Source organism: Poeciliopsis prolifica, unplaced genomic scaffold (genome assembly GCF_027474105.1).
Source record: "Poeciliopsis prolifica strain line A6 unplaced genomic scaffold, Auburn_PproV2 SCAFFOLD048, whole genome shotgun sequence".
Classification (NCBI taxonomy): domain Eukaryota; kingdom Metazoa; phylum Chordata; class Actinopteri; order Cyprinodontiformes; family Poeciliidae; genus Poeciliopsis; species Poeciliopsis prolifica.
In genome coordinates, this window is record NW_026562423.1 from 1205957 (window position 1) to 1230284 (window position 24328).

The window sequence follows — 24328 nt, forward strand, 5'->3', positions numbered from 1 at the left end:
CTTGTGAGGATTTTGTGTGCCTGGTGGTTAGTAAGTTGCAATATACACCTTTATTAAATGTTTTACACAAACTACTAACATTGCATTTGTCTTTTTCAAGGAGAAAAGGAAAATAACTCAGAAGCGGCGCTGTTTGCTCTTCTGGCAGGGATCGTGGACAGACGCCGACGCTGAACAGGAGAGTTTCTCTCCGCGGCGTTGGCGCCTTTTCTTCGCTGTGACGTCCTCGTTCACGATTCTCATGCGACGTGATAAATCACAGCGTCGGAGCCGGGACGGTTTTCATGACATCATTCACGCTACATTTCCGACCGTGAGCCGCTTTTTGATTGGGGCTGTAAATCTCTTTCACCGCCTCGCGCCTCCAAACACAAACAAGCGCGCGAAGACGAATGTCTTTGATCCGCGCCGAGTTTCCATGAGCCGTAGAGAAGGACATTTTCCGGCGACGCAGCAAAACTGTGGTATGATAGACCTTTCATATCGTTGGGTCTATCTGATGGATCCGAATTTCTTTTTTGAAATGGATATGTTGATTTTTTCACCTTTTTCTGCCTTTTTGTTTTTTTTTTTTTTGTTTTTTTTTTGTAACTGCATTTACACTATCTGGGGGAATTCCAATTAAAAATGAACATATCAGCAGGTGATGAAGATGTCATTACGATAGCAAGTACATGTTGCTCAAATTGGCTCCGATTCTGGTGTGACGGCCTCAAACGAGGCTCAACTCCACCTAAAACCTCACAAATGTAATTTTCCTACAAGTGCTAAACTTAATTGTGACTTTTTTTTTCCCTTAATTGCATCACTTTCAATTGTTGTTAAAATGTACGTGCAAATATATTTTTGTACATATATCTGACAGATGCATTAAAATACTATATGTATATATATAAAAAAATGTGAGTCAATAGAAACTTAACTTGGTCATTTAATGCCTTGGAATTGGGCCTCTGTCTCTTTAAGAAACTCCTCCTCTTTCTGTGAATTGCAAAAAGGGCTGCTAATAAAAAAAGGAAAAAGAAAAACAGACATCCAACAAAGACTAACAGAACAACTTGCAATTAATCAGAGACGATAAAAGAAGGGAAGCAATAAATGTAATCGTTTTTGAATCATTTTAAGCAAACATCTTTTTTCCTCCCCCTTTCTAATCATATATAATGAAGCGGCGCCACGCAGCTCCTAAAGACTAGCCAGCAGTAATTAGCAAGCACTCAGTGGAACCTTGCGTGTGTTGAGCTCATCATGTGAGTTGCTGCTGAGTGCAACGCCGGCAAAAACGTTTTGCACATTTGCACATGGTTTTGAAAACAACATCTATGCATGTACAGTTCATGAAAGGCAGAGAAAACGCTATTTTGGTAAAGTTTGATTAATTGTTTGAAATTCTGCGATCAGTACGCAGAAGTACTTCATGAAGATGTTTATGTTTATTCAGGCTGTGTGTTACGTATTTGAGGGAAGGTGGATCAGTTTTAGTGATTTTGATCACGTTTCACATTTTATTGTCATATACTGGCGCTGGTCTTGGTCTTGACTCGGTGTCGGGTTAGGTGGTCTTGACTACAACACTGATGTAAGTGCAAGCGTGTGATTTTCACTAATGAAAGTCATTTAAAAAAGAGAGAGAGAGAGAGAAATTGCATTAACCCTGCTTTTTTGCATCTAATTTAAGTTGATGGTAAATAGGACTTTGACTGAAAAGCAAACTTGGGCACACGCATTTATTGAACTTGGCTAAATAAAACAAGAATGAAACATTCTGTTCTTGGTGCTGACAAAATACAAACACAAGAACCTACAAAACATTGAGGATGTTGTAGGATTATTTTTTGAACAGGCAGACTTGTGGACAGCCTCGCATCGCTTCTGATCTGCAAACATTTTAGAAATTCCTCTCCTACATGCAGGCTTGTTTCGACTGAATATTGCCTGTTTTGTTTGTTAGTGAAGAAAAGGAAAACATTGAATCGAAATTGGGATTTTAACATTTTTGGCCGCTGCCGTGAATAACTTGGACACCACTGACCCGGTTCAAGAGTAATCTTCCAAATGTGTCAGATCAAGAAATTAGAATAAGCTTGAAACTGAATGTTATTGTTTCATTACAATCTGGAGTCACAAAATGATGAAACATTTTTTATTTCAAGCTTAATAACCAGGTCAATATTTCCGCTAAGCGGAGCTCAGTGCTAGATTTTGCTCAGCGGTCCGATTAGTCATAATGAGTGTAGATGTTGACAGGCTGACGTTACAGGATCCGAGTCCTTGAACTGGTTTCGTCATGTCACTGTCAGGGTGTGGAATTTTCCCCGTCTCTTTCATGTCGGTGCAGAACAGGAGAGGAACTGTGCCAAGAGAAAATCACTATCAGTCTGACGTGAACCAAACAAAGACGCAGATTCGCTCCAACACGTACGTTTTGTGCGTTTCTCATCGTGGGACGCATTGAAAGTTTCCACCTAATTATAGTTATGCTATCCTTTCATTAGAGTTAGAGAAACAGAAATCAGAAACTCAGACCCAGAATCCCAGCGACACAAAGCACTTGGCGGGGGGAATAACCCCAAAACCGTCCCGACACGTCTCCAATTCAAATTCCTACTGGGATTCCCGTTTCCCCTCGTCTCTCGGCTCGGGTGTCAGGCGATGACGCCGTGCGCCCTGCTCCGGCCCGCGCTATTCCGGGAACAGAAGGTCAACACAATGAGGAGCAGGTGGTTCAGGGGGATTTCTGCGCAGACATTTCTGTGATGTCTGGCGGCAATTAGGTGTAATACAGGATGTCAAAGCCCGCAGCCGCTGGCTTCGCATATCTGCTTCTCAGTGTTAGCTTTACAGATTCACTCTGGCGCACGCTTTCGACTGCTCAGCCCAGGGCCAAATTAGTGCAAGCTACTGCCTCCTTCCCCCTTTGTGGCAAAGGGCTCAGTCAGGACAGAAACTGCCGGAGAACACGAAGAAACTTCAGCCGCAGTCAATAGATTTTCGACTGGCTTACGTTGAGCGTGATGTGAACGAGAAGTGTTGTTCATCAAGGAACTAGATCTGATACCTCATCCAAAAAGCACTGAGGTAGTATCAGGGCCAGGGCCAGACAAAATATAGCACAATGACACAAAAATAGTTGGAATAGTTTGGAATTTTACTAGGAAAAGATTGTAGTGAAATGAGAATAAAGTTGCAATATGAAAAAGTCGCAAGAATACAAACTGAAATGGATATTACGTGAGTGAAATAGTAATAATGCGAAATAGTCACAACGTTGCTCGAACAAGGTTGTAATAAAACAAGAATAGAGTCATGATGACATGAGAAAAAAAGTCACAATGATGCAAAAATAAAGTGATTAGATGGGGAATAAAGTCATAATAATACCAGTTACTAGAAAAGGGTAATAAATTAGGAGTATGGTGTAATTTCATGAGAATTCCTCCAATAATAAAAATGTGGAAAATAAGAGGAATGATAAACATCTTGTGATGATACTTTGGTATCAGCGTTATACTCTGAAACACTCTGATCTGGATGATTATCTAAGCTCTGCTCTCATTAAAAGGACTTTCCTGGTAATTGTACGACATCCTTCACTTCCTGTTGCTTTTTCAAAATGTGGGCAAAAAAAAAAAACATAAAAAAACACACTGTCCACTTTGTCTTCTTTTTCCCAAAATCTACCCAGGCCTGAAATACCTTTTGAAGAACTTTGGGTGATATTTATTTTACAGCATCGACTGCTTTTTAAGAAATTAGACGAGCTCTTCAAATATGCTGAAGAATGAAGAAAGTCTTGAGGTGGATTGAAATGATAGATTGTTAAATCCACCAGACATTTTTTTAATACTTTATTATTATTATTGTCACATTATGTTTTCGTTACACAAAGTTCTGAAGACTTTATACAGGATGTACTGAACTCCACAAGTTGTTTTTTATCAAACCCTTTGGTAATCTAAAATTGGATTTGGTCAAATCTTTCTTCTTTTATTATACAACAAGCATATATTGTTTCTGATTGGACAGTTATATATATATATATATATATATATATATATATATATATATATATATATATATATATATATATATATATATATATATATATATTGCCAAATATATACACATTTGGCAAAGATGACTGAAAGATCTTTAATATTCGCAACAAACCTCTAGGTGAAAAAAAGCGCCTCTTCAGGCTTTAAATCTCAAACATTCACCAAAGTGATGATTATCCCAAGATTTCATACACATGTTTCTGAAAAACTGAGATCGTCTTGATGTAAAGCCGCATTAGTCACAGCGTAAGAAAGTACACACATTCACCAAGGCCTGCTTGAGTAAATAAAGGATTTCAAGAAAAATCACCTCCGCTGTGTAGGCAGTGAATCATTTCTAAAGTCTCCATTCGCTCCCCGACATAAATAGTCAGACCGCAGAACTCATCAATTTCCAAAGACCCCCGTAAAAGATTGGTTAGAGGAAAACGGCCATCATAGGCGCTTCTGTGGTTCAGGAAGTGTTGTTGCATTAGAGTTGACAGCCAACCAGGAGTTGGGCTGGGCGTCCATTCCTTCACTTCCACCCATATCTGCTCCGTCACAGAGGTGACAGGGCAAGCTGTTGGTTTGGTCCAAGTGGAATTATTAAAGATTTTAGTAAAGTGGATTTATTTTGTTACATGTGACAAAATCTGAAAATTGCACATAAAACATTTACGTTTCGCCAACCGCGGTTTGCAGTGGGGTTTTTTGGGACTCTGTGAAATGGACTAAGACCAGTTGTAAGAAAAGAAACAAAATATCAAATCCTAAAAGTCTGACAAGAAACAAAAGTTCTGACTTCCACTCAAAGCCATTTTTGGCTTTTCCAAAAACGGTCAATGTGCTGTTAACAGTTAACAGGAAAATGGAAACACATTTGTCAAATATGTATGCGCCAGCTGGGCCCGCCCTCTACATCTTGTTGATTACAGCCATGTTTCATGTCAGCATCTGTCAAAATTAGCCTGGTTGATAGAAAGTCAAATAGACCTTTACTGTCATATGGAGGCTTGTCGCGATAAATAATAAATCGATTAATCGAATGATAAATTCAAACTATCGACCTCATTTTAATTATCGGCTTTATCGTGTCTTCCGTTTCTTCTCTTTCTGTTGATGACACTGAATGAAAAAAGGCTCAACTCATGATAACCTGTTTATGTCACGTTAATGAAGAACAGCTGAAACGTTACCGGGTTCATCAACTGCAGAGCAATTATGCTCCAACTCTTCTCCTTGTCATTTCCACTTTCTTTGCATGAAATGTTTTTGTTGTTGTTATTAAAGGTTTTCTTATTTCAGAACACATATGTACACAATTCCGAATTGAAGTCCGTGGACACGGCAGCTGGATGTGTCCACGGACTTTAGCTGATGTCACATGATGGACCGCAAGGAGGTTTGTAACAATTTGTGGAAAAATTAGAGGAAAAGAAAAGTCCAAGGCACAGTAATCATGCTGATCTGCACTGGCTGCATGGAAGGTAATTGAAATACATTTCGACCACAGAAGGAAGTTGGGAGTTGATGTCCTCTTAAATGTGAAAATGCCAGAACGCCTGTAAGGTGTCAGACCCAATCCATGTGAATGCAGTGTAAGGAGTAAGGAGTGCGCCTCAACGAGGTCTCGCATGGTCCGCCACGCCCCTGACTGAGCCGTGTGAAAGTGATTTGACGCGCCACCAGGTACAGTGGGAGGGCATCTGCACAGCCTGATGAAGGGGCCGCTGACCAGGCCCCCAAATGTTTGGCAGAACCGCTTTATAACCCTCTCAGAGCGATAAACTCAGGTTACAGGTCACCTGCTCTCCATTGGATACAATCAAGTGGCATTTAGTCTGAACAGACATGGGCTGTTATTGCAAACACATGTGCGACAGAGAGGGGAGTGTACATGTGCATTTGGCCTTGAATCTAATGCACATGCGCTGTGGAGACCTAGTGCTCCTTACGAGGTCCAAAGCCTGGGCCCCATAAGAACAAGTTCTGACTTTGGGTGGGGTTTAGGACTAAGGTATGAACTGAGTTTAAGTTAAGTTTCGGGCTACAAGCTCTGCCCTAAACCCTAAACTCTTATGTTATTTAAGTGTTCACCAGTTTCTTTTGCATTTTTTACTGATATCTGAAACATTTACAGTGAAACAATCGTCAAAATATAAATTCTAGCAAAGCAGGACCATGCGGTCTGCTTCGGTGGCCCCGACACCCGATCTGTGAATCACAATACCGGGTCCGACAAAAAATATCAAATTGGATTGGCTTCGTTTCTTGTTGTGAACCGACAACATATGAAACATTTGAACACCTTTGCAAGAAACTTCAACTTTGGGTTTTTCTTTTGTTTCAACAAGCACACGTCTGGTATCCAGTTTGACTCACCAATGTCTGCAGCCAACCCCACAGCCACAACAATTATTGTGCTGAAATTGCCAAGTAATTATCAAGATCTGGAGGCAAGAAACTCTCGCTGTTAGATGACGAGATGTGCTTGATATAGTCCAAGGTTTGGAAGGAAAACGAGTAAACTGGAGCAATAATTCTCAAAAGAGGTGCTTTAAATATCAATTTTGCCGACTTGATTCATCGGTGAACTGTTTCACTTGAGTTTGGATTGGACAACAATGTTGTTTGGAATGTAACCAAAGCTGCTGGAGAACGATCCAACCAAACCACAGTCGTTTTACCATTCAATCCAGCTGTGAATCTTGACAAATCGAAAACATCTCACATTTGTTTTAAACCGACCGAGATCTTCTCAAACATGAGCAGAAGCTGTGCAGGAAAGCAGGATGTAAAATATGAACAACAGCCATCAGACATTGGACACATGAATCATTTGTTTTCTTTATTCATTTTATCACTAAAAGAATATTTCATGATTTCTTTCTGCCACTTTGCAATTTGACTGGAGATGCAGGTAGAAGTCAGCTGATGACCAAAATGATCATTATCAACAGTTTCAGCCAGTGAGAAACTACAAAAATGCTACCTTGTATCAACTGGAGACCAAACTGTAACCTAAGTGCTCAGAAATATGCAGTTTGTAAATTTCTATAATTCTAAGCAGAAATATTAATATGGCTGAATACAGCAACCCTTTCCTGTTATAGCTTTTGGTGGGAAAATAGTATTTGTATTTAGGTTGCATGCAGTTCACAATCTGTCCTAATTATGCGATTAGTTAATAAAGTGATTTGCTTAAAATCCTTGTCCTGCATTTGACCATTATACTATTGATCTACCTGAAGTCAAGTCACCACATTATTTAGTATGAGCGAATTTTATCACTAATTCGCTCAAAACTTTGTCAATATTTTACTAATGCTGAAAAAACCAACAAAACAAAAAAAATTGTGCAAAATTGCAGTGTGTGTTTTGTGGACTACAGTTTGTCTGTGTAAAGAATCCAGAAAAGAAACATAACAAGCAAACTACTGTTAGATTAGCTAGTAGCAGTGGTAGCAATCACTTATTTCTAAAACATACTTCTACAGCGGACTGAATGTTCTGTTCTTTGTGCGTTGTACGCATGCGCAAAATTTCCCTACGTGAATAACAACACGCGGCGTCTACATTTATAAATCGGACCTGCCTCGCCAGCTATGAATCTCGCCGCACGTCGCCGCTGGTTAGGCGTCATGTCAGTACCAAAATTCACAGTATCGTACGTCCGTTTCAGCCAGTCAAAGCCTCACGAAACCAGATCTGGACTTGACCCAAATATTCTGATCGATGCACGTCCAATTGTGTTACAACGGTTGTAGAATTGAGTACAACTCTCCTCCAAACACGCCCAAGAGGTCTTACACTTGCTATTTATTTAAAGCTACGGGCACATGGTAAGTACATTATATGTGAAACCCAGCAACCCTCACAAGACTCTAGATAGATTTAGCTTTAATGCACCTTTTACTGTACACCTCTGTAGTAATAGTAAGACAAATTGTGTATCTCAACCTAAAAATGGAAACAAATTGTGGGCTTTTTGTAGGTAGAAGTTTATACAAATTGAGTAAAGGCAGAGCAGGGCAGCTTTTACCGTTTTATTTTTGAAAACACATGGAGAGTGCCGCTAATGTGAGACCGCATCATGAAAATGGATTGAGTAGAAAAGAGTTTCTATGCCCACTTGCCCACGTCTGTGTTACGAGACCAGACAGAGGGTATTTTAAATAAATACAGGATGCCACAGAAATGTACACTTCCCTCTGGAGGATCGGGAGCCAGGACTGGATCTGCACACCTAAACACTATATTCATTATACCTTGGCCTCATAAAGTGATTACAGTAGAGCTTGATGATTGGGGGTGAATTTGCTGCCAGGGAGAACTTTCCAAACAGAAAACGGTCACCCTTAATGGATTACTCGCCGGGTTTTCCTGTTTTATCACCCTCAAACACCCAATTTCATTGTCAGTGTTGCTCTTTCGCTAATATACCCGCTCTCTGTAAAAGTGTCAAAACACACCCAAGAAGTTTTAAAGCTAAAAAAAAAGGGGGGGGCTATTCAAAGGAAAAATCGCCATGTAGATTTGCTTATAATGTTAGTTCTTGTTAATCTGTGACATTTCAGAGTGGTTCAGCAATTAGTTTGTGATGAAGTGGCGTAATTTTGCTTTTTAGTGTAGACGCTTTCCATCCACCCGCCTCGTTATGTTCCCGATTAACTTTCATGCATCTGGATGACGGCGCGCCATTCGTTCAATGCTAAATGAATGGAGGGCCTGCAGGGAAGCTGCACTTATTGCACTCCTGTGGACAAACTTCCAACATGGCTGGGCTTTGCCTGTCTGACACAAATGTGATATTTCACTGTTAACCCTCGGCTGTCAAGACAATAATTTTGCTCCAGGCTAAAGTAATTTGGTTTTTGTCTGAGTGCATTTCAAGAAAAGCAGTCTGGAGTCGCAAAGGCTTGACGGGGAGCTTCACCAGTGTTCAATGGAGACGGTGACATCATAGCAGCGATGGTGTACGGACAAAAGTACGGACTGAGACGGTTGCAAAGACAGCTGGACTTTAGTGTTAATCAACGGGAAGGAAACATTAAACTCATCATGTTGGCATTGGCACCCCTTTGGTATGGCTTATAAATATGAATAAAGAAAACACCGTCAGTAGAAATCATACTTATATTTGCCTTAATGCAAATGAGCCCTCAATCCTATCCATCTCCTGCCCCATCCTCACTCAAGAACAATCTACTTTCTTCAAGTTGAGAACCATTGCCTCTAAGTTACATGAGTCCTCTTGCGTCTTTAGTCTAATCCACGAGTGCCTGACCACAATCCCGGAGAGTAACTATCCTGCAACTTTTAGTTGCATCTCTTCTTCAACACCAGAACCTAAATTGTGAGCCACTGAAGAGCAAGGCTTCAAAAAGTCAAAAGAACTATGTAACACTTGAGATCTTATAACTCCAGTGTTTTTACAGCAGAATTAGTAAAAATAAATAAATAAATAAATAAAAGAGGTTGACCTTTATGAGGGTGAACCCACATAGGGAGAAAGCTTGACTTTGTGTCACCCGTGACTAAAAACGTTAGTTGCATCAATCCTTAAGCACTAATTACACACACTGCTTCTGCTCCCAATATAAAGCACTACACTAGCACTGTGTTAATCAGAAAATACCCACTTCAAAATAAGAGCGTGAACGTAAAGGTGTATCCTAACAGTCGATAACCAAAACTTAAAACACAAATGTTGGCCTTTAAACTTTCAATTGAAGATACAACCAAGTAACTTAGCGCTTTAGACTTTAGGGGAAAAAAAATGCATCAGTTAAGACTTTCAGATGTTTCCAAAGTTAGCAAATGCAAAGCAAAAAGTTAGCTCTGCTAATGTAACATTAGCATATCAGAGAAAATGTGCCAACCACTGAATTTGACTGTAGAGAATGACTAGATTGTTTGTTTTCAAGGCAGGTATGTCTCCACTGCCAGGGGTCACTTTCAAAGTTAGCAAAAGGGTGAACTAAAACGTCAGTAGAAGTGTCCCCACCACTGGATGCCATTATGGCAATTTACTTTAAATCGTTTGTTGTCATTAGGCCCATGCAGCAACCGTCCTGTGGCAAACAGCTAAATGTCGAACTTGAAACAGTTTGGTCTCAACGGGCCAAAATGTCAAAGGTGTGAAACAGCAAATAAGTTAAATGGGAAGCAGCCTGACATAACTTTTATTCCTCTTATCAGTTCCAGATGTGAACTATAAAAGGTTTTGCAATGCAAGTCTTGCTCACAAATTCCTCGTAGAATCTTCAAAATCCTAGCAAAGTTCTGGCAGCGACAAGTTTGTTTGTAGTCTCCCAAAGAAGAAGAAGAAGAAAAAAAAGTCAAGTTTTGTTCCCATGACGGCCGTTCATCTTGCGCAATAGATGCTGCACTTAGCTGGGCTGTTGCAGCTGTGTTATAAAAAATTGCATCAATATCCATGCCTACTCACACGCACACCCACACACACACACACACACACACACACACACACACACACACACACACACACACACACACACACACACACACACACACACACACACACACACACACTCTTTTCCTCTGTCCACGGTTGAAATTAAGAACAGACTCATTTGCGTGAAGGAGGAAGCGAACCATTAAGATTTCGTTTTTGTTCAACGTAGATTATAAGTAGTTTTATGTGGAGTTTGCACATTTCAGCCAGTGAAAGTTGCAGCCTCAGCCTTTAAATTGTTTAAAGGCTGACGATTTAAAGCCCCCCCAACGTTCCTCTCCATTTTTCTAGAAAGAAACAAAATTTGTTTGCTGAAAAACCTTTTCAGCTTCCCTGTTTTTGCTCTGCGGTCTTCAAATCAAGCGTCTTTCTCGCTTTTTTTTTCCTTTCTTATTTTTATTTGACTTTCCTCGAGCCGCGTGCCAGACCTGTCGCCACCCGCCGGCCTGAATGCCTTCTTTCATGGGCCAAGTGAGCTGACCAGGGAGACTCCTTTTCACTGCTTAATACACTTTACCTTCCTTAATTTACTTTTCTTACATAAAAAAAATACATAAATAAAAGCATATGCTGAACATTGCAAAGTATTCACAGCCTTTAAACTTTTTTTTTTTCCTTCCAATTTTATGTCATTAGAACCAGAAAGAAATTTAAAGCATTGGGATTGAATGGGACAGAGCGATACAGGCTAAAGATCGTAAAGTGTTGCTGGAATATTATTTTCAGTTTGTATTTAGCTCCCAATAATGTGACACCCTATGAAATCCAGCGCACCCAAATGTGTTCAGTTGCTTATTTGTGTCATTTATTCTGAGTTAAGGTCTTCGAAGGTCTCAGATGTGGATTAGAGAACATCAGTGAACAATCACCACTTTGTTCACCAATATTAGTGAACGAGTTATACACCAGCGGTTTGGTGTATAATTTCTCGCTGACATCTTTTTAGAGAAGCACAAACATTTCGATAAACAGCTGCCAGGTTTTTCAAGAATCCTTCAACAGAAACTTGCCGAGTTCCAGACATCAACACTGAAACTGTAGCATCGTTAAAAATGCAAACAAAACAAACGGCATTCACATATATTATATGCATTTTCGTCTTTATAGGTGCGCTTCTGGATGTTTGCACTCAAATGAGTGCAACTGGTGAGGCTTTTGTATTTGATACACACCCCTTCACAGAGGGGTTGTACACATAAATACAGCCCGATCTGGAGTTTTTGCAGTACAATTTAAAATAAAACTATTTAAAATAAAAAAAGGGGGCAAGTAATGCCTGGTAGCCTGCCATACTTATAATCCTGTAACAATATGCTGGAAAAAGCGATAAAAAAAAACATCTGTCATTTTCGATTTTCATGCTTCTCCTATTACTATGTGTTGGCTGATCACATGCTATCCCAGTGCATCACTGTTTCGATACAATGTGACGATGTGAAAATGTTGAATACCGTAAAACCTTAATTTGGCCCACTTTTAAACTTTCAGCTTTTCTTTGCGTTTGAAATACTCCACATGTCTGATGTGCAGAATCTTGCAGACTCTTGTGGATCCTGCATCTCCTTTTCCCCCTTCATCCTTCCTCCTCTCCATTTGTCGACCTCCGGCCAGGAGCCAAATTTATGGCTCCTGGTCTGTGGCCCGGGCCAAAAAAAAAAAAAAAAAAAAAGGGCGTAGCATCCCTCCTCTCAAGCCAGGTTTGGATTTCAAACGCATGCCAGCTCGGTCCAGTTGTAGGGAATGGCTGGAGTCGGACCACCTTGCCCCCCTATCTAAAAGCTCCGTCTGTTTACCGGATGAGGTTGGAGCGTGTGTGCGTCTCGTGGGTGGTGAGTCCACCCACCACTTGACTTTCATATTTAATTTGGTTCTTGATGCTGGATGCTATTTCGATCGTGGCCGATGAAGGGTGCTCTCCTGCTCTCTGACTTTTTAAGGTTTTTCTTGACACCCAAGGGTGACATGCAGAGTCTGACCGTCCGGAGGTTTGCGGTGGGAAATGAAATGCGTCGCAGGACGGCAGAAGACAGGCACCGGTTCTGTCTTCAAACGCTTCGTCCTGGGAGAGGTGGACCGGCGTTTGGGAGGGTGAGGGGGTTCTCCGCCTAGGTGGCCTGCGGATGGAAGCGTTGTGGTCAGTTGATTTGTCGTCCCAAATGTTTGCTGAAGTTTGCTGAAGGTGGAAGCAAAATTATTGCAATTTTTCATCGGGAAACACCAGTAATTGGCACAGCCGAGCTGCCAAATACCACAGAGGTTCCTTCAGATCCAGGCCTGGTGAGACTGTCGCCTTTGGAGTCCATAATTATGCAAATCCTACTTAGAAGAGAGTCTCAGAGGGCAGCGGTTAAATCTGAGTTTAAATCAGTGACACCCAGTAAAAAGAAAGCATTCACAGCACCGATACTCCCCGTCAAAAGCATGAGGTGTCTTGGAAAGTGTTCATATCTCTGGGTCTTTTTAATATTCTGTTAAGTTACAAGAACAAACTCTAATGTATTGTATGGTGATTCTTCATGGCGGAACATGAAAAGGCAAAGTGTAATTATTATTTTTTTGTACAAAAATGTAAAAGAATCTTAGAAGAGTGGCTTGAATTTTACTAAATTGCAGCTAGATGATCTTTTGGATTTATCTCTACCAGTTTTACATATCAAAAGTCTGGAAACTAGATGTGAATCAGATAGGACAGAGAGTTCTTAATTAGATTAAGATTTGGACTTTGACTGAATATTTGAACCTTTATTAAAAAAAAACATTGCAATAATAAAAAAGATGGGTTTTTTTGGGGGGGGGTTACATTAGTACGGTGTGTAATGTATGCTCTTACTTTGTAATGTCTCACCTGATGTGTGGTGAAGTTTGAGTTTTTGGAGTTTTAGGAAAAGTATCTGCTCACTTATGTGTTAAGCTGGAGGGCTGAAGGATTTTAATGGGCTGGCAGCCTCTATTTGCAGTATACTGGACAGGAAATGGGCAGAGAGATAGAAGAGCAGGGGGGCAAGACATGCAGCAATAGTCCCAGGTTCAGAAATGAAACCCTGGATGGCAGAGTCCAGGACTAACAGCCCGTCTATAATTTGCACCCGCTCTACGAACTACGCCGTGCGCCGCAGCCAAGTTGTTAGTTTACTTGGATGTTTTGGATTAAAAGAACAATAGTTTTTGCAAACCTCTGCGCAGGCCTTTCCCTCCCTTCCCCCTCCTCCAGCATCACTCCACTCTTCCCTTTCTGTCTCCTGAACAGGGCTGTAGCTGGCTAACGTCTGAGGCTAAAGTCCTCCAGTCGCTGGGGAAGTCTGCTGGAAACAGTGCCGGCTCTCACCCATACATCTCTGCCTGGTCGCCAGGCCAGGAAGAGTCACAGACCATTTAACTCGCGTATTAATGACCAACAAGAACCCAGTGCCTCCAGGATGAGAGTATAGGAACCTACCAAAGTGTGCACAGAGGCCAAGCCAGAGGAGGCGCAGAGGTGCCAAGGCAAAGACAAATGAGGTGGAGGGCAGAAAAAAAACAAAACACTGAAAAAAACAGATAAAGACTGAATGATTTTCTCTCTCTCTCTCTCTCTCTCTCTTAAAAAAAAAGTCATGTTTGGAGCAGAGTTTTGAGTTAAGGAAATAAACAAATGTCAGAAATTACATTCAGCAGTGATTCTCTGTTCAAATGGCCCAAGAAAAAGCAAAATAAAGACACCTCAAGATACTTTTCAAGTGTGCAACATTCATGGCTTGCAACTGACGTGCGAATACCTCCGAAAACACGCAAACAACAGCTCATGTGAAGCCTCTGAGCTCAACGACAGGTTGTTCACAGTTCATCCATCGTATAAGTCAACCGCGACAATCAGTGTTTTAACTGAAATGAAAGCAGATTTACTCTTCAGTGCAAAACAACATCAAATGTTCCCTCAATACCAACTTCAACAAAGTCAAAAGCAAAGGAGGTACCAGTGTAGGTGTGGAACACAAGGTAAGAGTCACTGGATTTTATACCTCTGCTCCTACATACTGTTATATTCATAGTGAAGCCCTGGTGCGACACGCTGATCATCTATCAGCCATCGAAGGAAGACGTCACCATCTTACTCAGGCGCTGGAGGGATTTCACTGAACGCATCTGAAAGACGCAAAACCGTGCAGTGACGGGTAGGTGAGGCGTCATGAAACGTTTCGACCCAGAGCACAACTGCATCGACGTGTCGATACCGTCGCTGAATACTGACACCTGCTGGACATTAGGAAATCCCTACAGGCAACGTAGTCGACACACTGATTTGATGACCTGGTCTGCACAATAAGGTTTAAGTCATTGTATTACTTTATTGCATTATTTCATATCTTCAGTTGAATTCAAAATATATTTGATGTTCTCAGATACAGTCAACAAATAATGTGAATGTGCACCATGAAGAGGCTTGTGGACTGGGTTTATTTTTTTCCACAAATTTTCATTCAAAAAAATACATTTCTTAACATTTTGAATTTTGTCTGTTACACTTTTTTTGACACAACTTCTCCTGCTGTAAAAAAAAATGAAGTACATAATACATTTACATAAAATAATTTATAAAAAAGCAACTGAGTAATTTGTAGAATGGCTGTATACCTGATTTTATCCTTGGTGTATCTGGGATTCATTCTGATGCCCGATAATGCCTCAGCGTTGAGGAGGTGGATTTATTTAAATAAGACATTTCTGTCAAACATACGCAACTTAACCTGCAGAACATAACAAAGTAAACTATTAGTCAATTTGGATTCAGATATATCAAGTAGAAACCGGATGAAAGAACAACCAAGTGATAACCAAACACCTTATTTTCGGATGTAAGACCAAAATGGTCCCAAACTATGAAACCTTTCGTTTGCCTCGAGGCTCCATGTTGACGCTGTGCCGCGAAAGATCAAGAATCCTTTTGGCAAATGCATCCCGTTGACAGACTCGCTTCCTTATAAACACAGTTTGGTGTCGTTTCGCAACAGTTCCTGTGTCGGCCACATAACTTGCTGAAAGCACCGGTTATGTCTATGGGTGCCGACGCAGCGGTGTTGCCGGACCCATCGCTAGAGCTGTGTGATGATGTGCATTTCAATTTGCGCAATTTTGCGGCTGATGGAAACGAAGCCAGTGCGTGAAAAGTTCAGTGGGGAAAGAAATGGGAGGTTCGTTAAAACAGTTTGGTGGATCAGCTCCTCTCTCATCCACCAGCCCTCCTCTCTTTGTGTCCAGCTGAGACACGGGGATCAGAGAAGGAGAGATGAAGGCACGTTTTAATCAGTCTCTCTCTGCTGGAACACTGACCTCTGACCTCTAGGCCAGACCACATGCCCCCTGCCCCCTGAGCAGTTCCACTGCTCAACAACAGACATAAAGGGCTGCTGGTTTGGCAGTGTGAAGGGGTCACTGGGACCACTGGGGGACATCAGAGGCCTGACAGCTCCCCACCGGACTGGGACCGTCCCCTCAGGTGAATCCCAAACAAAGTAGCTTCTTAAACCTCTAGACATTTTGTCAGATTACAACTACGAATGTGGGATGTGATAGCGCGACACAAAGTGGAGCATAATTATAAAGTGTAGAGGGAAACGATCCAAGGCTCTCACGAGTTTTTGCAAATCAAAAGGAAGAAATACATTGGCATTCACTTGCAAGTCTTCCGCTGTACATTTCTACCATCTTCACAAATCTATAGGATGAAATTCATTGACTCTTCTATGCAACGTAACTTACCCTTGGACATATCGCACAAAGAGCATCCATCAACGTCAAATTTCAAGTCTTGCATCATCTTCTCAGGTGGATTTAGGTCTGGCTATACCAACACATGTTTGCAAAGCCTTTTCTTTTTGAGTCTTAGGATACATTCACAACAGGTGAATGCAACCCAGATGCAAATGTTTTTACCTATGCGACTTTTTCATGGCAGTCTGAATGGCCCGATTCTCATCTATTCACCCCCTCATAAAAAAGAATTTGGAAAGACCAATTAACCTAACAATCATGTTTTTGGACTGTGGGAGGAAGCCGGAGAACCCGGAGAGAACATGCGAAGGGGGAACATGCAAACTCTGTGCAGAAAGACCCCAGGCCGGGAATTGAACCCAGGACCTTCTTACTGCAAGGCAACAGTGCCACCGTGAAGCCCCTGATTTTGCCATTTATGTTACGAAATTGCATCCATACCCGAAAGTTTTCAAAGCGTCTGCAGTGAAACTGTCGTGTCGTGACGTGATTTACGTTTTACGTAGATGGGTGTCTAGAAGAAACCAAATGTGCTAAACGGCTGAAAATTCTAATTCTAGAAATAAGAGAAGTCTGGATCAGTCCCTCAGCCTGGAAGAATGTTTAAATAAATGTCAATATAACTGAAATAAAGAACTGAAACAAAAAGCAATTGTTCTGTCAATAAATATCATTTCAATACTAATTTATTGTTGATGGAGTGCCTGCTCTCCGTCACAGAATGATCATGCTAAAGAAGGAAGAAGAAAGATTGGAATTTCTGAAATGTTATTGGAGCTGCTGCTGTGTCAGTGCAAACAGTGGCACCAGGGTGCCGCACATGACCCAGACAGTTTAAATATGCATACACACAACCATGTGAATGCAAATGTAGGCCCACACACAGAAGCAAAGTTCCTCCACGTACACGCCATCACAGCTTCCTGTTTCACCATCCGAGCCATGGGGCTGTGATGTCACTGATGAGGTCACTGCTTAGGTCACCAGCAGCAGCGCTTTGAGATCGCCCAAGTGCTCCCAGACAGCGATTATGACTTGGTGGATCAACACACATTTGCAGCCACACATGAGATTGCGCAGCTGCTTTCTGGGTCATCTTACCGAGCTCTTTCCATGAGTCTGAGAAATTTTCGCACCAGGCATCCAGCCAGATCAGAACACTTTGGGTGGAGAGTCACGGGGCAGTGGGGGCGGACAATGCAATTGTGGCACACACGTGTTTTTATCTTTGGCTGTCAGAGTTCAAATTATTCAATGCATTTTCATTCAGGCAGGTACTTAACAGCATTAACTCGAATTAATTTCAAGCAAATTATAACACAATTCAATTTTTTTATTTTATTTTTTTACATGCTAAACTCCAGAGTAGGAACCTTTGTTGTGTGTTTCCGGTGTGTCTGCAACTCCGATGCACACGTGTCATCTGCAAACAGCAACATAAAATGGAGCTGCTTCTCGTGGGCGTCAAAAAAATGATGTGCTGAGTTTCTGAAAAAGGCCACTTTTGATTTCAAGTTGTGCTAAAAGGAGTTAGTCCGTCAGCGAAGCCATTCAAACCTAAAACAGCACCTCAATGCTGAGCACTCATGTTGCAGCAGCGCTGACGCCCCCACTGCTAATGTTAACATCTACATTTTTTCAAAAGTACATTTTTTCAAATACATTTTCAAGTCCTTCCTCCTTTGGTTCTGTCATTGTTTTTCTATCTTTGTGTCCATCTTTCTTCCCTTATGTGCTTTATTTCTTGTTTTCTAGCTTCCTTCCATTCTTTGGCCCATCCTTTTACCTTCCTTGTCATCTGTCCTTCATTCCTTTCTTCATTCTGCCTTCCTCTTCATTTTCCTTCTTCCTTCCTTGTGCTCTCTTCTTGTGTCTTTATCCTTCCTTCCTTGCTTTCTTCTCTGTGCTTTTTTTCTCTCCTTTCTTATATACTTACCTCCTTGTGTTTTTTCTTCCCTGTTTCCTCCTTTGCATAATTCCGTACTGAAAATCTGATTACTCTAGAAATATTTGCCATAAACTCACCATAAACTTTATTTAATATGTGAAGAACAGCCATAAAGGTTTTTCTTACCTAAAGCACCGGCTTTAGCTACAGCGGACCACCAGTACGCAAATATGTGGACTTCACATAACCCATTTTCTCTCTATGGAGGCAGCTGGGTTACGGGTGTGTGTGTGTGTGTGTGTGTGTGTGTGTGTGTGTGTGTGTGTGTGTGTGTGTGTGTGTGTGTGTGTGTGTGTGTGTGTGTGTGTGTGTGTGTGTGTGTGTGTGTGTGTGCGTGCGTGTGTGTGTGTGTGTGTGTGTAATGTGGGGGGGAGACATGTCCTCTGTGTGGCCGCGCGTTCCCAGCGGGGCCTCAAATGAAAATGACCTCTGAATGCAATCAGCCTCCGATCTGCAGTAATGGACTTTGTATTAGGCTGCCCCCTCACCGTACCCTAATTACACACAGAAGGCTGCACGCTCCCACTCTATGCCGCCCCTACTGTACACGCAGCCGTACGCCCGTGCGTGCGTGTGTGTGTGTGTATGACATCATGGTCGATCGCAGATTAAACTTCTCAGGGAGCATAATGCGCTGTGGAAGCGGACCATGTTCACATGCACACAACGCAGCTGTAGAGTCGGACGGAGGGAGTTCACTTATTTGCCTCCATGCAGGTTCCACAAACACACGCAGTCATTTTCACATATCAGTTATCTGACCATCTCTCTGCTTGTTCTATAAAGTTTCTTAGATGCTCTTTAGTGTTTGTGTCCAATTATTTTCTTTTGCATGTTTTTCCGTTACATGCTTATAGAAAGAAGATTTTGATTTTGTTTTCTGGTTCCAACCATGTGAGAAAAATGGTTACAGTGTCAATCTGGCAACAGTCCCACTCAGGACATTTGACCTTGGGGAAAGTTTTTTTTTTTTTTTCCACTTTTTTTTTTCAGCCCGTCTTTCCTTTTCCCCTCTCGCAGAGGCTAAAAGGCTCAAAAGGGTGGAAAGCAAAATATTTTCTTTAGTCTCCTGGACGCCAGGTTGCCTAAAAGGCTCCAAAGCCGTTTGCATCAAACCTCGACTGTCGAAACCACAAATTCTGTTTTTGTAGCCATAAAACTCCCCCCACCAAAAAGAGAAGGCAAAAAAAAAAAAGGAAAAAGAAAAAACAGATTTAAAAAAACAGATTCTTATAAATTTAATAAAAAGCAAAACTTTTTATTAAATTTAATAAATAAAACATCGGAAAACACAATGTTACGTGCGTGTTTCAGTGGCTCTACTTGTGAATGCACTCGTTCTGAACCGTGATAGCACTTAGTAAAATATCACTAGTAAAGATTTGGAGTTGCAGTATTAACCAGTTTGGGCCAGTGGATGACATTTAGAGCCGGAGTTGGGTCTTGTATATTTTTTTTTTTCAATAGAAGAAATGATCATTTTAGATCTGCCTCAAAGATCAAAACGTGTGTTAAGAAACAGGCGCCGACTTTACACAGGTCGGTGTATCGTTGGATCATATTCACAAAAAACTGCAAGCGCTAAACCATGGAAGAATTTCACATTTAGGATTTCCGCCTTTAAAGCTCCTAAAAGGTGTTCATTTGCGCCACTCTTAAATTGCAGTTGAGGCCAGATCTGTCACTTTAAATTCTGATGGACGATAGCTTGTCCCAGTGATTATTGCGACAGACGTTGCAATAATCGAGAAATAATGGCTTAACAATAGCAGCTAGTTTTTTCCTCTCAAAGAACACTCCAGGCTGGAACTGGAAGACATTTGAAATATTTTAAATAAAACCACCAAAAACAATAAAGCGGGAATAAAAAAACAACAACAACAAAAAAACACATGCAACCAAAACCATAAATGAAATGAATTGTGACGGTTCTGTAAACAAAGCTGTTCTTAAAAATATCATCAGAATATTTTTTTTAATCCATCATGTGATTAACTGACTAATTGCTTACAGGTTTAGTTGAGGCCACATAAAGTTATCCCACGTGCTACAGGAGGAAATTTTTTCGTAGTGAAAGCAGAAACGACAGCGGATAATGTAGGACCATCAGGTGCTTCCTGATTGATCAGTCTTATATACGACACCAGGCGTTGTGGATCTGTGCACATGCCTGGGTGAAGAGTAAAGCAAAAAGCACGTATGTTGCGCGTTTATGATGCATTATGCATCATATGCGCGCGTTTCCAGTGACCATTTTACAGAAGACGTAACGTGTTGACTCCTGCCAAACCTGTTAAATATCCAGCTACAAGTGTGTCAACAGGCGCACGCGCACATATTCGCACGCAGCATGGAAAGCCACAGAAATGTACCTGGCAGTGTGCTATATTTTGCTGTAAGTGCCTCTCCCACCCATATAGTTTGTGTTTGTCAATATAAACTATTTGGGCAAACATTCGCTGAGGTCGGCCGAGCTGTCGCTGCTCTCGGACTCACGGCCTCCAGGTATGCGCTGTGGTCGTAACCGACGCTGCTCGCTGGAGGACTTCCACGGCCTTTCAAATAAGGTAAGTCCGGCAAAATAAACACTTTTTGCACTTTAAACATTCCTTGGACAAGGATTTGGCTTTTCCTTTAACGCGAGGCGGGATCGTGTTGCGTTCAATTTATCATTGTTTCTAAACACTCGAAATATCATACGTCGGGTTTGTTGGATTTATTTATTAAGGGGTCACTGAGGTGTGAAATTCAGAGCGGTTTCCCTCATAATAGTAGCAGCTGCATGTTGCAATGTCTTGCCTCAAACTCGCTGTACATTTCTATATGTAGCGTGTTTAAAGAAAAAAAAACCTATAAAGCAAGAACAAATAGGTAACGCTCAGTGTTGATCTGAAGAGACTCAGAATCGTCAGAATTGTCCGTCATTTTTTGCCAAAAGTGATTTTGGAAACTTTTACTCCAGTACTACAGGCTGATCTCCAACGTTCCATTCAACAGGAAAATTATTGAAAAATCTGCGTTTCTAAATTTAAATAGTGTCTTTTAACCATGACCTGCTGTTTTGATGTCTTTCAGTTTGGTTTCTGTGCTCACCACACCACAGTGCTGAGACTGGCCTAGTCAAAGTGTTCAATGATATCCACAAAAATGCAGATTGTGGAAGAACGATGGAGCTGGTTCTATCGGACCTGAGTGCAGCTTTTGAAACTGTTGGCCGTGACATATTACTGAAACAACTGGGGAGTTGGGTCGGACTCTCTGGGCCAGTACTCAACCAGTTTGAATCTCCCATGAAAAACAGGGATTTCTTTTTTCCAATGGGTAACTTGTCGCAGTAGTCATACGTCACATGTGGAGTACCTCAAGGTTCAACCCTGAGACCCTTTCAGACTAATAAGACTAGATACCATAACTATGCAGATGATACAGAGCTCCACATTACAATATTACCAGGTGACTCTGAACACATCCAATCACTGAACAGATGCTTAAAACAAATCAATGTGTGGATGAGCCGCAAGTTTCTTCAGCTGAACAGAAACAAAACTCAAATGAACATTTTTGGACCTAAAGAGGAACGTTCTATGGTCAATGCACAATTTCAGAGTTACATAAAGACTGTTACAAAATCATCCTTCTGTCACCTGAAGAACACGCTGCAGCTGAACCAGGAAGATAAGCACATCAACCCAGTTCTAACGACCTTCCACAAGCTCAGATAATAGACTTTAAGATTCTTTGTGTATATATCCATTGAATGGCTTTGCACCAAAATAAATTAATAATTTTTTTCCATCAACCTTCCAGACCACTCAGGTCTTCTGGTTCTAGTCTCCTCTACATCCCAACCAGAACCAAAACATGGAGAAGAAGCGGCCCTTTAGTCAACTGAGGCTAGTTGGCAAATGTTTATGCGCAGCTCTGTTAAGGGTTTGAAGCACCGCACTGCAATCAGTTCAAGGTCTCGCCTTTTTTCCACTTGTGTGGTAGGTCACTACCACATGTCGTTCCTGGGAACACTTTGACCAAATCTAGGCTGGATTCAGCTGTTTGACAGATGGCTCTGGCCCTGACTTCTGAACGTTTTGTTATACAGACATATCCGTGGTTCGCTCTCTAAACGCAAGGCGTTAGTGTGGAACCAAAAAGCTTCACTTTAGTTTTGAGAAGATAAAGTGTTGGAGAAGGGCTGTCAGTGGATAAGTCATGTTTCAGAAAGAAATTTCTTGATTATTTCTTCTCGTTAAATGGACCAAAAACACCACAGAACTCTATTGGCACTTTTATTGCATCTCGATAATCCTTGTGTTGAAGTAGAAACTTATCCAGAAGGGGGCACCAGATGGCTGTAGAAGGGTGTGAATACTAGGCCTGTATAATTATATCGATTCTGCGATATTTATCGATTGTTTCCACCTTTGGAAGGTATCAATTTTTCATTCACAAGTATCGATACATTAAACCATAAGGGTCCATAAGCTGACACGGTCTTCGTAACATGTCTGGTTTGTGACAACTTCCCCCAGTCTCACTTTGACACACCAGTTTTTAAATGGTGTTAATAGGCCAAGTAAAATCGGAGTTATACTAAAATAAGTAAACCCTATTTTTTTTCGAATGTCAGAGAAATTTTCTGGTCATGTGAAAGGGAATGAGCTTCCAAACGTAAAAAAAAAAAAATGAAACGCAGCATGAGACTCCTTTGGTTTTGGAAATCTCATATTTTCAATAAATAATGTTTCTTAGCATTTTGTTGCTAAGAAACAAAGTGAAGTTGTGCAAGTAACCGTGAAAGAGAAGCGGAAGGGAGTAGCGCCACAAGTAGTGAGATCACGAAATGAATGCAAAGTCTGGATATCGGAGCAACTAGTGGCATTCACTTCTTAATTTGTTTTTAGCTCTGTGGTTTCTGTTCTGTACACAAAGGATTAGTGAAAAATGAACACGCAGCATGCAGTGGTTCTGTTTTGAGCTGGAAAACGAAGAGGGGGAACCCGCAGCCGCAGTCTGGGCGCAGTGAGGATTTCCATGATGACGACGGCGGATCGATCGTTCTTATCAGCAACTGACAAAGCGTATCAGAGACTGAGAGTACGATGAGATTCCTGGCAGCTACTCAGAGATCCTGCCACCGATGAAAGCATGTCTCCATGGCAGAGCACGCCACGTCCCCTCTGACCCCTGGCCTCTCGCTGTCTGTCGTCGCCCAGCGGACTTCAAAATGAAGAGACGCGCCGAGGGGCGGCGGGAGAGCAGGGTGGGCGTTATGCCCATGTGTTGACACTGATCGATTGTCGGCCGGGCAGCTGCTGTTGCAACTCCACCCACCCGGTGTGACAACCAGAAATAAGGAGTCTCTACGATAGTCTGATTTCTGAATAAAGCGCCTTCTCGTTCTGGTGTTTGTCATCTGAAGTCGTCTCGGTGGTTTCCAGGCAGCCAACAATTGCCTCTAATAAGCTAAAGTTCCTCTCCTACGGGAGGGCGAGCTCACAAAGGTGTAGTGTTTTTATTTTGACAGCAAAAATTGTAGAAATGGCAGGAGGGACTGGGCCCCCATCTCACCTGCCAAGAGATGAAATGTCCACTGAGACTCCAAGTTGGGATCACAAATGATAAATGGGTGTATGAAGAATCCCACTAGGATTGATGCCTTTTTATCGCCTGACCGAATAAGTTTGTTTTTCCTTCACTTACCGGAGATCCATAGGAGAATTTTCACCTCTGTGGTGTGGATGATGACCTGCCCTCTGTCTCTACAGGGGTTTAATCTAATTTAAAGCTTGTTTACTTTTGAGAGTCTGCTGCGAAGGATGAAAAAAACTCAAACTGTCAAACATGCCGGCTAAATGAGTAAAGTAAATAGTCAAGACACTTTTTTAATAATCTTGTCTTGTCACCGGCATGCAAAGCCAAATAGCCGAGCTGCATGATTCCTATTATGCACACGGAGCATCTTCACCTAACCGAACTATATGAGAAAAGTTAAGCTCAACTAGTTGGATACATTTTGTGTTTTCCATCCGAATTGTGGTCACTGTCAGCGTGTGCTTTAATTTCAAAGCCAGTCCTTAAAAGAAAATATTTTATACTGTGAATGTGAAATGCTAAGTG